At 35.3% G+C, this 16,855-nt stretch overlaps 1 protein-coding gene across 1 annotated transcript in view; it reads right to left on the reverse strand.

Annotated features, from left to right (window-relative positions):
- Positions 1–16,855, reverse strand: part of LOC135221802 (tyrosine-protein kinase receptor-like) — a 1,041,187-nt gene that overhangs the window by 675,275 nt on the left and 349,057 nt on the right. The gene's annotated exons all lie outside the window — the stretch shown is intronic.

Below are 16,855 nucleotides of genomic sequence, written 5' to 3' on the forward strand. Positions count from 1 at the left end.
TCGAACAAAAATACGCCTACCCACACAAACTTTTCTTCCATCAACTTTCTCCAACCGGAACAAGTAAAAAAAAAAAAAAATAGGTCAAGGAATCTTCCACAAACGATGCTGCCTAACATACTCTCTAATTTAATAATCAGTAAGGTAAAGCAATGACCTTTTCTTGGTATCAAGACCTTCAAGAAATCAATTATGTACCTGGTTATTAATAGACTGAGATGGATGGAAGTAAAAGGAAAAGGGGAAGGAAACCAAAAAGCGGGAATAAAAAGGAAAAAGATAGAAACGAATTTTTAGGAAATTTCTGTTTTGAAATTATTAACAATCGTAGATAATGTAAGTTTAAAAACCTTAGGTCGGGACGAAACATCACAGCAAATGCAGGAAGCAACCGACTATATATGTTATCGAAGTTAAAACGATTATATAATAAAATGTGACATTACCAGTATCTATGTAAAAGAAACAGATATATATACATTTAAATATATATAATATATGATATATATATATATATATATAGATATATATATATATATATATATATTATATATATATATTCATGCTTGGCCAAAGCACGAAAAGTTTTCTCAAGAAGTGGCAAAAACGTAAACCAACTTGGATTTTCGAAGTTTGTCATTCAACAAAATTTTACACCGAAGGCAAGATTTTAATGACTCCTGTTATGAGATTCTGAGACCAAAAAGAGACAGAAAAATGACACTTCGACACCTTCAAGACTTCCAGAAAATATACGTATTATATTATAAATATAAAAGAGGGATATGTAAATCATTATGTTCTAAGCTAGATATGCAAAATTCTGCGAGGAATCTAAAAGAAAATTTGGACAAAACACTTCTCAGACACATGAGAATAATAATAATAATAATAATAATAATAATAATAATAAAATAATAATAATAATAATAAATAATAATAATAATAATATAAACTGTTACTAACAAAACCAATTAGGAAACTGAAGTAATCAAAAAATACCTTCGCTCCGGCTGTATGGGAACCTATTCTCCTTTCAAAGACGAACTTTGTGAAAAGTAGGTTTTTTTTTTTTTTTTTTTTTTTTGTCCACTATCGATTAGCCCTTCTCCGGGATGAACAAGACGAATACGTCTGGCTTCGTCAGAGCCTTTTTTCTCCTCAAAACCCGATGGGTGAAATGAAAGGAAGAGAGTGGCCCTCCCTAAAACGAAGTATCTGGCGCATAAAAATAAGGAAAGTCGATGACAGATGAGGAAACACCCATCAGAGTCCTAAGATAGAGAAACTGGAGTGGAGGCAAATATATAGACAGCAAGGGAATTAGAAAAAACAGAACTAAGGGATATTATATGAAGGTTAAGATGAGGGATACACACTTGAACTTACATTTCAACTTACAGGAATTATAATTATCCATTTATCGGAAGCTATGTATTCGAAATTCAAATTGCAACTATTCCCCTAATCAAATACTTCGGGCACACTTTGAACAACGAAGCTTCAATTTTCCCCCGATAACATTTCAGCTAAAATACTTGTTTGCCTCGTCAAGGTACATATTTCATTTCTTGAGCATTTGAACTTAAATTACTACCTGCTGTTATAATTGTGTATTTTTATAATGTACAGTTTGATTCTGGCATTATTTGTAATAATAACTGATTTTGACAGCCTGTTTTACTGATGTTCAGATTCTCAATTTTTATAACACTTTCAATTCATGGTATTGGTGGAACTGTAACGTTTTACTGAATCAAGTGTCTTAGATTCCAGAAGTTTTAATTGCTCTCTTGTGATCTTCTTCAGAAGCCTCGATGACTCGAGTTCTTGAACTTGATGTTCAGTCTCTGACCTTGAAATCCTCTCTGAGATTTAAACTTGAATAAATTAGGACAAGAAATTGTTGGAGTGGGGATTCGATTTTTAATAAAATTTCCATATTTTGATTTAAATTTTAACAGTAGTTGTTTCACCTTTTCACCTTTCACCACAGTCTTCCATCTTGAAGTCAGTTAAAGAGGACGAAACAGTGATGCAAAGGAAATTGAAGTTTAACGGAAAAGAAAATTACATAACGCTTGTCAGCCTGCTTCTGACAGAACCATCAAGTTCCTCGGTATCCTATGGCAGCATGTACAAGAAGTAGGCCTTCGGCTCTCTCTCTCTCTCTCTCTCTCTCTCTCTCTCTCTCTCTCTCTCTCTCTCTCTCTCTCTCTCATCTTTGAGTATGATCTTTCATAATAGCTATTTGCATCAGATAACGTACATTACACGTATTTAGTGTCAAGGACTTCTGAAAGATTACAGACTTATTGTAAACAAAAATGAATGATGTAGAAGTGTGACTGCGTACGAGTAAATTATATGACTTAAAATTGCTTATGAGAAACTACGACTAATGTCATGGGAAATCGAATAAACATAGAATGGAAACGAAGAAATTTTAACAAAAACAGAAATAAAAAATTATAAGGAAAAGGCTTTCTATCATATCACGAAATAAATTAATTATTAGTCAATACTTATGTGTGCCGAACTTTTGGTTAGGGATAAACGCGTGTCGCCAAAATAGTGGAAAGCGTTCATAAAAAGTTCTTTTATTTTCTATTTATTTATTTATTTATTTATTTATTTATTTATTTATTTATTTATTTATTATTTTGCGTAATTCGGGATGATTGTCATGTTCATTATCGACAATCTTGGAAATAAATTTTAGATGTTCATATTCTTAACAGTTAAGACAATTACTCTTTTCAAGAATACAAAATGAAATATATACAAAATATACTATTGACAAAATAGCGGTAGCTAAGAAATCTCATTTATTATTGTTCTGCATCGTGTTGTTGGTAACTTGTAAATAATTGTTCCGCCTTTGCGTTTTATTTCTATATACGTATATAAGTTCCCTCAGTAATGCGTAAAATAATCAATTATATTTTCAATATTTCTTCAGTTTCGGTCTTCTCAGCTCAACCCGTGGTATGTTACAGTTCCGTTGGTGTAAGATCCCTCAACTGAAGGTACATTCAGAGAGACTACCTTCTTTTACCATTTTCCTATTATTTACAGTAGGTTATACAGGCTAATTAAGAGCAACAGCTGTTAGGTGTATCATCAGGGGGATGTTTTACTCAGAAATTTGCTTGTTTTATTTTTTTACGCTTTCTAATTTTTGAATCTTCAATTTACTTTACTATTTTTGTCCATAATCTGTTGTGGAAGTCCTCTTGGGTTATTTTGCTATGTATACCCATATTTAATTGTTTATCCTGTAGAACCCATTAATTGTGGTTCTTTTAAATTTCATGTGTTGATATTAACTTTGTTGTTTTTGCAATATTAATGTTGTTGAATTTACTGTTCTTGAAAATTGTGCAGTTTATTTTGAATTTACAATTTTATATTTGATAGGTTTTATTTTTTGAGGATTTTTGTGGCTCTTATACTCATTAATATTGTAACTGAACAGCGCTTTACTCGGTGTTAAGAATCCCAAGGACGCCTTATCGTAACGTCTTGGTTTATGACTTTTCCAGTTTCATATTAGTGTTATTGAGGTGTTTGCCGCAATTCCGGTATCCGAAAGAGTACAGACATAAGTTTTTTCCGGTGCCCCTTGACTCCTTTACATATTGGTGGCTATGATAATAGCCTCTCTCTCTCTCTCTCTCTCTCTCTCTCTCTCTCTCTCTCTCTCTCTCTCTCTCTCTCTCTCTCTCTCTCTCTGTGATATTAGTTAAAGAAAAAATACCAAAATAAATCCCGCTTCATGTGGTAAGATATCCTGCTTCTTGTACATGACGATGTAAGTCTTGCAACAACAAAGAATATTTAGAACACTGGATTGTAACCACTTTTTAGATAGGGGTTTGAGAAGTATAAGAGACGACGAAAGTCGCCTGAATGTTCGACTTCCGAGCTCCGATAACAACACAGTCTTTCACTGGAAGGACTTGTCTTACAAATAGTTCTCCAAGAGGTTCCGTATGCTTCTGTGTATGTTTGAAAATGTGGACGTCGAGAACGCTGGCACCTAAACCTCTAATCTGGTTTGTTTGTTTTGTTTGTATGGTGCTTTTACGTTGCATGGAACCAGTGGTTATTCAGCAACGGGACCAACGGCTTTACGTGACTTCCGAACCACGTCGAGAGTGAACTTCTATCACCAGAAATACACATCTCTCACTCCTCAATGGTATGGCCGAGAATCGAACCCGCAACCACCAAAGTGGGACGCTTAATACCATACCAACCACGCCGCTGAGGCGCTTTCTAATCTGGTTTGGCGGAAAGGCAGAGTTTAACTAGAAAATATAAAGAGTAAGGAATAATGAATCCCTACTTTAAAAATGACAGAGAATATTTTCAAAGTTATGGGAACCACATGCACCGCGCAAACCCTTGAAGCCGCAAGGTGAAAGTATTTATTAATCGGAATAGTGGAGAGGATTTCAACGGCAGCGTATTTGGTTTGGGAGGACACTTTGAAGGCGGGAAAGGGACATTCTCTTTGGAAGAAAAACTGTCGGAAAGGGTAGTTCAAGAAAAGTAAAACTTGAACTGTCACCTGCATAAAAGGTTGATGAAATATAGCTGAGCTTAATATACAACACACATTTAGCCAGTTCGTAAATGCATAGTTTTATCTACTCCATGTTTTTGACAATATTGAGACAGAAGACCATAAGTATATCCAAATATTAATTGTATAATAATAGAGAGAGAGAGTGTGTAAGTTTTAGTTAAACCAACAAATAGTAAATTTATTGTGTACCATACCCGACAGTCGGGTAGTGTTGTCCGTGCCTCTCATGCGGTTCACTGTAGGCATTACGTAAGGCTCTTTGCAGCGTCCCTTCGGCTCCTAGCTACCCCTTGCATTCCTTTTCCTGTTCCTCCATTCATATTGTTACCAATGTCGTACATTCCACCCTCTCCAAAAAATTGATTCAGCTGCTAGGTTTTCCTCCTGTTACACCCCTTTCAAACCTATTACTGTCAGTTTCAATTCCAGTGCTGAATGACCTCATAGGTCCTAGGGCTTGGCCTTTGGCCTAAATTCTGTATTCTATTGTGAAGTATAGTTGTGTAGGAAGGGTCGGAAGGTTGAGAAATTAATTATAAAAGAAAGTTCGAGTCAGTGAAATGTGAAACAAAGGGAACAGACGATGATAGGATTGGGAAGAACAATGATAATTTTGAAGTCTTCCAAAGCGTTAGGAGAACAAACCTAGGAATGGCGTAACAAAGTTTAAAACCGAGGTGTGTATAATATATTTTAAAGAAAGTTATGTACTGCTCAAGGGAGAAGAGTCCAAACTAGCACATGGCTGGTTTAACCTGATAACGACAACATTAAGCAAGATTAGAGTAAAATCAAGGTGCAGACTATTGTAGCAGTATGTGTGTGTATGCGTGTTTGACATGTGTAATATGGGTGGACGCGTCGTAGATGAATAGATTAGCTATGTTTGTCTTGTGGTTGAGAATAGAAGAGGCTTGCTTATAATTCCCAAAGTTATTCCCACAGGTTGTGGCCTGCTTAAGTTTCTGTTGCTTAAGACTTAATAAATGAAGCGTTGTCTTGTACTAGAACGCTTACAAAATTTAAAGGATGAGAGTGCAGGATACATAAATATATTATGTAATTAATGCAATTTTACATACATAAATACCTCATGAAGATTACTCATAAAGAGATTGAAAATGGTAGCAAAAGCAGTAACTTACTTGCACCATTAACAACTACCAACAAAGGAAAAAATATCTGACATCTGGCACGAATGCTTGAACTGAGAGAGAGAGAGAGAGAGAGAGAGAGAGAGAGAGAGAGAGAGAGAGAGAGAGAGAGATTCCAAAATCGTTCTGCTATAAATAGTTGGCAGCTCCTTCTTCCTGGAAAGGTCTACTTTAATGGAGGGTGACATTCTCTACCAGAATTTGTTCTTTGATCGTTTAATATACCTTCTTCCTATTTTAATTTTCTTAAAACTTTCTAGATATGGCCCCTTCTATAAGTGGTGTTTAGTAGCATTTTCAGCTTACAAATTCATATTTAAGATTTATTTCTCGATATCACAAACTGCGGAAAAGTTCTGGATTCATCTTCGGAAACTTTTTCGCGTAATGCAGCCTAGTTTTGATATTTTTTTGTTTTACTTTAACCTCAACTGACGTTTACGAACTTATATCAGTATTTAGTACCGAATTATTCACTATATTTAACCATATTTCTTTTAACATGTTCCTTTCTTGTACATACGCTGGTTTTACATCAAAATTCAAGTCCGGGTTTTCAACTCTGCGCTGCTGAAAAAGAAACTACATCTACTGAATATGCTTCAGGTTATTATATGTATACATTATCCTATATGCTGTGCTAAAAAACCCATTTTCACGGTTAAGAATAATGAAATTAATGTCAACTTTCATATTTACGGGAATGTATGATCTCGATATACTGAATTTAAAACTGCTTGCCAAAGCAAGTGTCAAACAAAATTAAACGAGTCGCTGCAAAACAACACTGCATGGGCTCTTCCTATTTCTAAAACTCAAAGATGTGTTCATGCAGTCAGTCACTGAACATCAGTAAGAGACCCTCCACAAAATAGCTGGAAACTGAGGGAGTGTCTGCGAGAACGGAGTCAGGGGAGACATCAAGGAAGTCATCAGAGTCCCTCTTTCTTCCCTGTGGCAACAAAGGAGGGACTTCGACAGAGGGCTCTTACTCTCTAGGTAACAGACACAAGGGGTGAATACGACTTGCTTAAGGAAAAAATGTCAGCACAAGGAGAGAGAGAGAGAGAGAGGAGAGACGAGAGAGAGAGAGAGAGAGAGAGAGAGAGGGGGGGGGGGGTGGGCTGTGAAGAACTGGAAAAGTTAAATAACAGAGGGAAAGCGGATTAAATCGACAAAATTAAAGGAACATTCATGACAATGATATTATATATATATATATATAATATCATTGTCATGAATGTTCCTTTAATTTTGTAATTTTGTCGATTTAATCCGCTTTCCCTCTGTTATTTAACTTTTCCAGTTCTTCACAGCCCCCCCCTCTCTCTCTCTCTCTCTCTCTCTCTCTCTCTCTCTATCTCTCTCCTCTTCCTGGTCCTCTCGTCTCTCTCTCTCTCACTCTCTCTCCTTGTGCTGACATTTTTTCCTTAAGCAAGTCGTATTCACCCATTGTGTCTGTTACCTAGAGAGTAAGAGCCCTCTGTCGAAGTCCCTCCTTTGTTGCCACAGGGAAGAGAGAGGGACTCTGATGATAAAAATTAGTATAGGAAGTTTGGAGAAATAGCTACAGGAAAGAGATTAAGGGAGAAATTATCTTAGAAAATACGAAGAAATAAATATAGGATAAGAATAATGGAAAATTGTTATAGACAATATGGAGAAAGTTGTTGGAAAGCAATAAGAGAAAAATTATTATGTAGAAATCATGTCATATCTCAGCAAAGCATCATTACAGCATTAATAGGTCAGTCAAGAACGTTCTGAAATGGATAAGAAAATTATTTTAAAAAAATATTAATGGGAAGAACGAGCTGAGGAACCAATACGAAGAATATTTCTAGTAAATTACATATGAAAAGTTCACGTCAATATTCATATATCATGATTTTCTTATTTAGAACAATTACATACATACATAGTCATAATACATACAACATACATACATACATACATACATACATACATACATACATCATACTATACATACATACATACATACATACATACATAATATAATATATATATATATATATATTATATATATATATATATATGTTCTAAATAAGAAAATCATGATATATGAATATTGACGTGAACTTTTCATATGTAATTTACTAGAAATATTCTTCGTATTGGTTCCTCAGCTCGCTCTTCCCCTTAATATTTTTTTAAAAATAATTTTCTTATCCATTTCAGAACGTTCTTGACTGACCTATTTATGCTGTAATGATGCTTTGCTGAGATCAGACATGATTTCTACATAATAATTTTTCTCTTATTGCTTTCCAACAACTTTCTCCATATTGTCTATAACAATTTTCCCATTATTCTTATCCTATATTTATTTCTTCGTATTTTCTAAGATAATTTCTCCCTTAATCTCTTTCCTGTAGCTATTTCTCCAAACTTCCTATACTAATTTTTATCTCATTTCTTTTCTGTATCTATTTCTGCATATTTTCTATAATAATTTGTTCTCCCATTTCTTCCCCTCATCTATTTCATATTTTCCATAACATTTTCACAGAGATATTTTTCTTTAAGCATATTGAGCTGCGCTGCCCTACAAGTGTCGTTAAGCATTTGATAAAATCAACTCAACCCTTCTATTCAGCCAAGGTTTCTGGCATTACTTAAATTTTCAACACGTTCGATATTGTTTATTTTATCATTAAAAAGGATGGTTTCACTTCCTCGAAAAGCACTCAAACCATGCTTATGTACCTCTAGAGCAAGTTCCTGCTTAATAAATTAAATCTGAATATATACACAAAGAAGAGCAGATATATCTGTTTTGCTCACTATTACGGCTGCATGTAGTATACCGTCTTCTTCTTCTTCTTCTTCTTCTTCTCTCTCTCTCTCTCTCTCTCTCTCTCTCTCTCTCTTCTCTCTCTCTCTCTCTCAAACCCACCGTCTCTTTTGCTTTTACTTCGAGCACGAGATAAGAACCGTTGTTTTCACTGGAAAGCGGTAAGCCATGTCCCCCAGCAGTAAAAGAAGGCGAAACCCGGTAAGGATAGTGAATTAGTACAATGAATTTAGGAAGGATACACTAAGTCAAGCCTTAATTAATGGAGATTATTCACGCCATGCAGAGGACAATTAATTACGCCCGGAGATATTACAAAGAGAAATTTCAGTTTGCCAAAAGATATTCCTGTGTTAAAGGCAGTCGTCGGAAATGTAACTGACGAATACTGCTTCGCCAGATTACTTTTTCTCTTTAGAATTTACTCAAATATTTCCTCAACGATTTTCCGCTGCCATTTGGAAAACGATGATTTATGAAAAAAATGTGTTGTATTATCTATTCAAAACTAAAATCAGGTAACACTTTTTAATAATAATAATAAAATAAAAAATTAAAAGTCCTGAAAAGGCACCTTCACATAATTCTACATTTTAGTTGTCACAATATGTCTTACATTCTAAGCATGTCTTATTCTCATAACAAATCTATAAAGAAAAAATGGCATCTTATCAGCTCACCAACTGTAACGTCACCGGCTATGATCAAGTATTGTAAGGAGGATACCAACCAATCCAGTTGCCTATCATTTATTCAACCTATTTATTTTATCTACAGTATTTAATTTCTACCTAAAATCTTCTGTGTGTTTGTTGTGTTTCTACAGACAAGTGTTCTCTCTAGTCTTTGACAAACTACCAATCAAAGAAATTATCCTTTAGCTTGTGATATATTATTATTAATAGGGGTTAGTTTTTCCAGACCTCTGAGTCTCAAGTAGACTCTTCTCGGGCTGGTCATGCTTATGATATAAACGATGAGTGGAAATTAGGCTTAAAGTTGATAAAAAGTTATGAACTATCAAGAATATACAAGCAAAAGTGAACATTAAAAAACTCTGTTTTAAACGATTTCAGGTACTAAGGAATGTGGAAAAATATTTCCATAATTTTTATACTGCTTTCTGCATCCTCATTACTTGTTCTCTTTCACAATTCTACTAAAAAAGTATCTTCTCAAAATTACATATCTTCTCAATAATGAGAGCTCTGAGAACAGATTCGCTCACAACGGCATAAATTACATATATCTGTAAACAACCGTGGCGCACAACTTTCGCACATTTACAAGAGGATTTTTTCAAAACTTACAATTACATGTAATAGTACTGCCACAGGACAAGGAACGACGCCATTCTGGTGTGATTATAGACCAGTTTGTGGGAAGAAAAAAATCTCAATGGTTCTCGGATAAGTAACCAAGAATAACATCTGATTATCTGGAGGACTGACTCCCTAGAACAAAGGTCCTAGATATCTAAAAATAGAATACAATACTTCCAATAAAGTACTAATAATTGTTTCCAACACATGAACACATGAATGAAAATGTTATGATAAAAGATATTTTTACACTCAGGAATTACCCAAAAACAATCAGCTTTATAAACATTAAAGTTACTCAGCCCCCACCATCAACTGGTGCTGGAGACGTCTTGTAGAGAGAAAGGTATTCTAGGACGACCTATAAAACAGTAGACCCTAGAACACTTGAGAGAGAGAGAGAGAGAGAGAGAGAGAGAGAGAGAGAGAGAGAGAGAGAGAGAGAGAGAGTGCCAAATTCCTTCTGCTATAAATAAGAGAGGAGCACTCTTATCCCGTAAGGTCTACTTTAATGGAGGGTGACATTCCCTTACAGAACCAGTTCTTTGATCTTTTTAACACGCCTTTTCATAAACATCTTAAAAAATGCAAGGAAACTGTCATACACTATACACGGGTCCCTTGAAGCGCTATCATCTTATCGATTTCGCTGGAAAATGTTGTCCATTATTTTCCAAGCCATATTCCTAAAAGTTCCCAGATTATCATCCTTCAGTAAATCTGATATAGTATTTACCCTTTCACATACATAAGAAAAACACACATCACAATAATTCGGTTATTAGGAACTAAGTGGCAGTTGACTGCCGCTTAGTTCCTAATAACCTTGAATAATATTGCAGAAAAGGAGACATAATAAATTCATTGACGTACTCTGGGGATACACTCCCATTTCTTCAATTTTACACTGCAGATCTGTCAACTACGAAAAAATTGTCATGTCATTCTGTTAATAAACCCTACAAAATAATATCACCGAAGATTATTAAAACTAGTTGCAAATTATAGCAAAAATATAACTATATATTTTCTTTCCTATGCAAATTTAGGAAAAATAATTTTAAGGAAACTTCGTCGCCAAACTCAAACAGAAGGAGAAGAATACTGTACATCACCTGGAAGCCAATGAGAGTTTCTCAAAGGATGGAAAATGGGGAGGCATCGAGGAAGTCATCAAATAAACCCCCCATCCCCAGCCCCACAACCTCCATCCCCGTGAGCGAAGCCAGCACCACGCGTTTTTTTATCTTCTTCCTATGAGCAACAAGGGAGAGACTTCGGCTCGCCACAATTACTCACAAGGGTAGGCAGTAGAAGAAAGAAAATCAGAGCCTTTTGGAAATAAGAGTTTAATCTTATAAAATACGAGATGCAGAAATACTGTATAATGCTGATGTTTCATTTCTGGTATAATTTATGTAGTCTTTTCTGAAGTTTGCAAAATCAGATATTTTCTCATAATGAATAAAATTCCTCAACATTTACTACTTATTCAACTGAAAACTAATAGATAACAGGCTGAATGTGGATAAATACAAACAGAAAAATTCCTTTATAATGAACATAACGTGACACTCTAGGAAAATATTTGTTCTAACATCGGTTTAATATGAAATTCATTAGATGAAACTACATAAACTGCGTAACCATACCACGCAAGAAATTTCTACCCGTCCATGTCCCAAAGTAAGCGCCAAGTCCTCTAAGGCTAATCCTCGGACCTTAGGTTCCCAATGAAGCCCTAGATGACACCCATTCTAGAAACCAGCAGTCTTACTTGACGAGGTACCGAAAGAAAGGCCCTGCCCTTGAGTTGACCTGGATACTAAGACTCCCTTAGAAATTTCCAGAGCATTGCTTATCAAGTTGAATATAATTTGATGCCAAGCTGAAAGATGACAAACAGCCCACCTACAACCTCTGTGATTCCTTCAAGGTATACTATATCATCCATTCAGCAATCCATTCTCAAACCTTTATGGATTTATTTAGCTCCAAGGACTTCGAGTTGGTTTCAATTTCATCATCAGCTTCAATGTGGTGATGGAATGGTTGGTGGAATAGGTTCAGTATATCCAAGGAACCTCAAGAAAAGGGAATGGCGTTGAGTGGTTTTTATTAGTATTAAGACCAAATCATAAACTTTTTTTGGGGAAGGGCACTCCTGTTGAGATTTTAGAGGGAGCCTGAGCTGACGAATTTACAGGAGGCCCTCTTCTACTGCTTCCCTGGGAAACCCATAGACTTCTCCTAGAGAATGAGTCTCTTCTTGGGCTTAGGTGACCAACTCATTTCCAGAATTTCCTACAAAAACCAGTGGGAATCTTAGTCTTGGAAAATAATGACGTACTTTTACCTCATCAAAACCTAAAAGGATTCATTAAACCAGAAGCCACACCCCACATTGCTCAACTGGGTCAAGTTGTAGAGCTTAGAAAGTATAAGATTAAGATTTTGTCAATAATCCTATAGCAAAAATTTGGATTCATATTGTGGCACCATTCTGGACTCTGAGATCATGGTTTGAACAAACTTGAATCTAAACTGCGCGAAAATTATTGCATTTTTATATGACAAATTGTATCCATGTTCTTGAGAGGATTTTCAAAGATTCTTCCTATGTATTATTATGTAAAATTCTGTAAGCCTGTTGTAGTCCCATACTATCCCTGAGGGCCATGGTTTTGAAGCAGTTTACCTTTAGGGTATATATAAAACATAACAAGCAAGTTTTTTCATTTCTAGCCAGGAGTTCTATGAGGATTTTCAAATGACCCTACCCTGTTTTTACTACTACTTATATACTTCCCCGTAGGAGTGTAGGTTTAGCTTTAATCTCCTTTATTCAAGCATGCGTTACATCAAGTTTGGTGTAAATTGGTACAATGTACAGGGAGATGTCAAAACTATAAACAGTTTAAAACTGTAATAAATAAATACAAACAAATACATACATGTATACATCAAGATACGGACAAACTTCGTTCAGTAAAGCTCGCAAGTCGCTCGGAAAAGCTTGCAAATCGCTAAGAAAAGCTCGCAAGTCGCTCGGAAAAGCTCGTCCACTTCCAACTCAAGGGAGCTAAAAACTTCAGGAAATGTGAACTATCATTATCAACAATAGCTGCTTTTCTTTGACGAGGTTTTATTCGCGAATTGTTAATAGAATTGGGATGGAAAAATCTAAGTTAAATTTACTTCGAGAAAATATTCGCATACTGGGAATATCCTCCCTCAACAACCATGTGATAACAAGTCACAGAACTCCCGACTGGCTCAAAGGTTCTCACCATTTGTTTCCCACAGTTCTCGCATACTTTTAACAGTGACGTGTATCTGATGCTCTAAAACAGGGCTCTCAAACTATGGCCCGCGGGCCACATCCGGCCCGCCACATAATTTCATCTGGCCCGGCAAACAAATCCCTGTGTGGTGGCCTTGAAAAAATAATTATTGCACGACTGGCATCAGAATGTGAATGGATTTGGAAATTCGCATTTTTTGCAGATATGACAGGTCATGAATCAATTGAATCTGAAGTTGCAAGGCAAAACAAATTTGATCAGTGACTACTTTGTTCATGTCAAGGCATTCAGAACAAAACTTGCGCTACTTGAAGGCCAGTTGAAAGTTAGGAATTTTGCTCATTTTCCATGTTGTGAAAAATTTCATGCAGAAAGTAAAGTTGAATTTCCTTCTTCATTTGCAAATGAAATAATTTCAGATTTGAAAAAAAAAAAAACAGTTTCAGGAGCGATTTGCTGACCTTGATGCCAAAGCAAATGAAATCAGGCTCTTTCATAATCCATTTGACTGAAATGCTGAAAATCTTCCAACTCAATTTCAAATGGAAATTATTGATCTCCAGGCAGATAACAGACTGAAAGATAAGTATAGAGAAGGAAATCTGATTGAGTTTTATAAATGCCTGCAGCCAGATCAGTTTCCAAATTTGATAAAGTTTGCTTGTAGTTTTGTGTCCATTTTTGGTACAACATACTAGTGTGAACAAACATTTTCCAAAATGAAGTATGTGAAATCTAACTATCTAGCAAATTTGTCTGATGATCATTTGAAATCAATTCTTACAATTGGCTCATCTAATCTGGAACCTGATTTCAATGAAATTTTGAAATCAAAACGTCAGTATCATTCGTCACACTAATTTGGTTGCATAAAACTAAAGACAGGAATCTATTTAGTTTACCCTGATTTTTCCCAAGAAGATATGTTTTGATTTTTCCATGTTTATACTGTAATATTTGAGGAAATTAAATTACTGACACTGATTTTTTTCCTTTAGCCCGCATAAATGTGGGACATATATAATGTGGCCCTTATATTGAAAAGTTTGGAGATCCCTGCTCTAAAAGACTGACTACTGCAGCTATAGTATGCTATATGCTGCCGATAGTTTTCCCGCTTCGTTAATTTTTCCCTTATTTCTAAAATTTTTACAATTTCATTGATTCTTTTTTAATATTGTTTCTACAACATGAAGATATACAAAAAAAATTACTACCGACGGTTTTGCTCTCCGGGGAAAAGAGGAAGAATAAACTGAAAAATGCTGAGGAAAACAGCTAGATTTGAAGAAAATTTTATATGAAAAAAGTAACAACCTTAATTAATCTTAAGACACACACACACACACACACACACACACACACACACACACATATATATATATATATATATATATATATATATATATATATATATATATATATATATATATAGAGAGAGAGAGAGAGAGAGAGAGGAGAGAGAGAGAGAGAGAGACGAGAGAGAGAGAAGAGAGAGAGAGAGAGAGAGTGTTTCAAAATTAGACACCCCCCTCTACAGCTTAAACTAAAATTGATATGGACAAACACAAAAGTAATTCAGAACAAGTATTTATTTAAGTATTAAATATTTTGTGTGGCCTCCATCAGCCTGTACCACAGCGTGCATTCTTGAGGGGTGAGATTTCAGCAAATCGCAAAAAAACCGCGACTCAAACTCCATTTCCCTGAGCACTGTGGTCACCTCTCTTCACAGGTTGTCCAGGCTTGGTGTACCACCATAGTTCACTGTGCGCGCTTCAACACGATCCTTTGAGATACTACCAATGTTTTCACACACATAAGGTCAGGGGAGCTACCTGGAAATTCACTTGATGAGAAGAAATCGATACCACTGTTTCAAAGCAGCTCCTGAGTCTGAAGAGCCCGAAACATGGTGCCTTATGCAAAATGTGACTTCAACAGATTTCTTGACTGTGTAAATGAAGAATTCATCTGATGCAGCAACACAAAGTCAGCTTCATCCCAATCTTTAGGAAATGAACCACAAAACCATGCATGGTCTTCTCTCTGTTGCTGAGTGATGTTGGGCTTGCTGATAACATGAAATGGCCTGATACCAGATTTTTTCAACTCACGATATACAGCACTATAACGTCTCTTCTACCCCATTTGGTTTCTACTTCAAGTGCCAATTTACGTAAAGACTTTCTTGGTCTACCCACTGCCTCAGCTTTGATGTCTTTTGACTCCTGAGAAAGGACTTCAGGCCTTCCAAGATTCTCACTGTTTTTGCAATGACAGTCATATGGATTTTTGTTCCAGTTTCTTTTAACAAAGGAGTCATCTCTTTTAATGTATTTAGTTATCCAGGAACGTGAAATGAAGGATGAGCCAGCATCCCTGGCCTCTCTGAAGGTTATAGCCCGGATTCGGTCAGTCCATCTGATTTCCTCCGAGTTGCTAGCCATGGCTGTATAAAACTCCTTCAATCAGACTGAAAATACAAGAAATGTAAACTGAAAAATAGCTTAATAGAAACTTAAAAAATGTACTTTACTTGGAGATAGGCTATATCAGTAAACTTCATAACTTTCTTTCCATTTGTTCGGTGGAGGGGGGGTTGGTTGGGGGGCTCTAATTTCGAAACACCCAGTATGTATATATATATATATATATATATATATATATATATATATATATGTATGTATATATATTAGCAGGCGCCTGGCGGCGGCCAACTCTAGGCCGGCATTGTTTGAACCGTAATATCATCGTTATTTTTTATCGCAGAAGAGCAGTAAGAGCATATATGGAATCCTTGTGAAAAGTTCTTCTAAAATATTTCTTTTTTTTTTCTCTCTAAAAATAATAGTAAAGAAGTTTGCACGGCCGGCTAAAGTTCATCTGCTATAAAACCTACGTATTTGTTTCGACTTTTGTGCAATTCGGTCCAGTAGTTTCGCCTTCTATAGCAAAATACACATATACATATATACCTACATAGATCGACCGTCAGCTATATATATATATATATATATATATATATATATATATATATATATATATATATATATATATATATATGTATGTATATATATATATATATATATATCTTCATCGATTTAAGTAAAATCACATAAACTTTTGAGTTAACTGCCCAAATAGACGGTAAATGAAAAGGATACCATGATGGTTGAAAGTTTGAAAGATCACAAAGATTTATAGATTGGTAATAAAATAATCATAAAGCAAACCACTCCTATACCAAGCAAAATAACCACTGCATTTGACAATATTGAAAGCCTTCGTCCAGTAATAATAACATTATCTCCGCGTTTGTCTGGAAGAATAAGAAAAAAAAAAAACCTGTAAGGGACCTTCGTGAAGGTCGACGCTCCTGTTTTCCTGTCTATTCACTTAATCTTATTGTATTTTTATTTTTATAATGGTTTTTCTCAATAGTTGAAGGTTTTTACATGTGGTCTTGCTAAACATAAGGACACACAAGTATTAACCAAAACAATTAACGCTGTAATCAACAAATATAAAACGCCAAAAAATAACCAACATTTGTCAGCATTCATGACTTCTGTTCTAAGCAATTAAACGATTCCGCTTAACAGGACGTAAAATATTCGAGGCAAACTTTCTGAAATATATTCCAGGGAGCCTGCCATTCCGAC

Source organism: Macrobrachium nipponense, chromosome 3, assembly GCF_015104395.2.
Source record: "Macrobrachium nipponense isolate FS-2020 chromosome 3, ASM1510439v2, whole genome shotgun sequence".
Classification (NCBI taxonomy): domain Eukaryota; kingdom Metazoa; phylum Arthropoda; class Malacostraca; order Decapoda; family Palaemonidae; genus Macrobrachium; species Macrobrachium nipponense.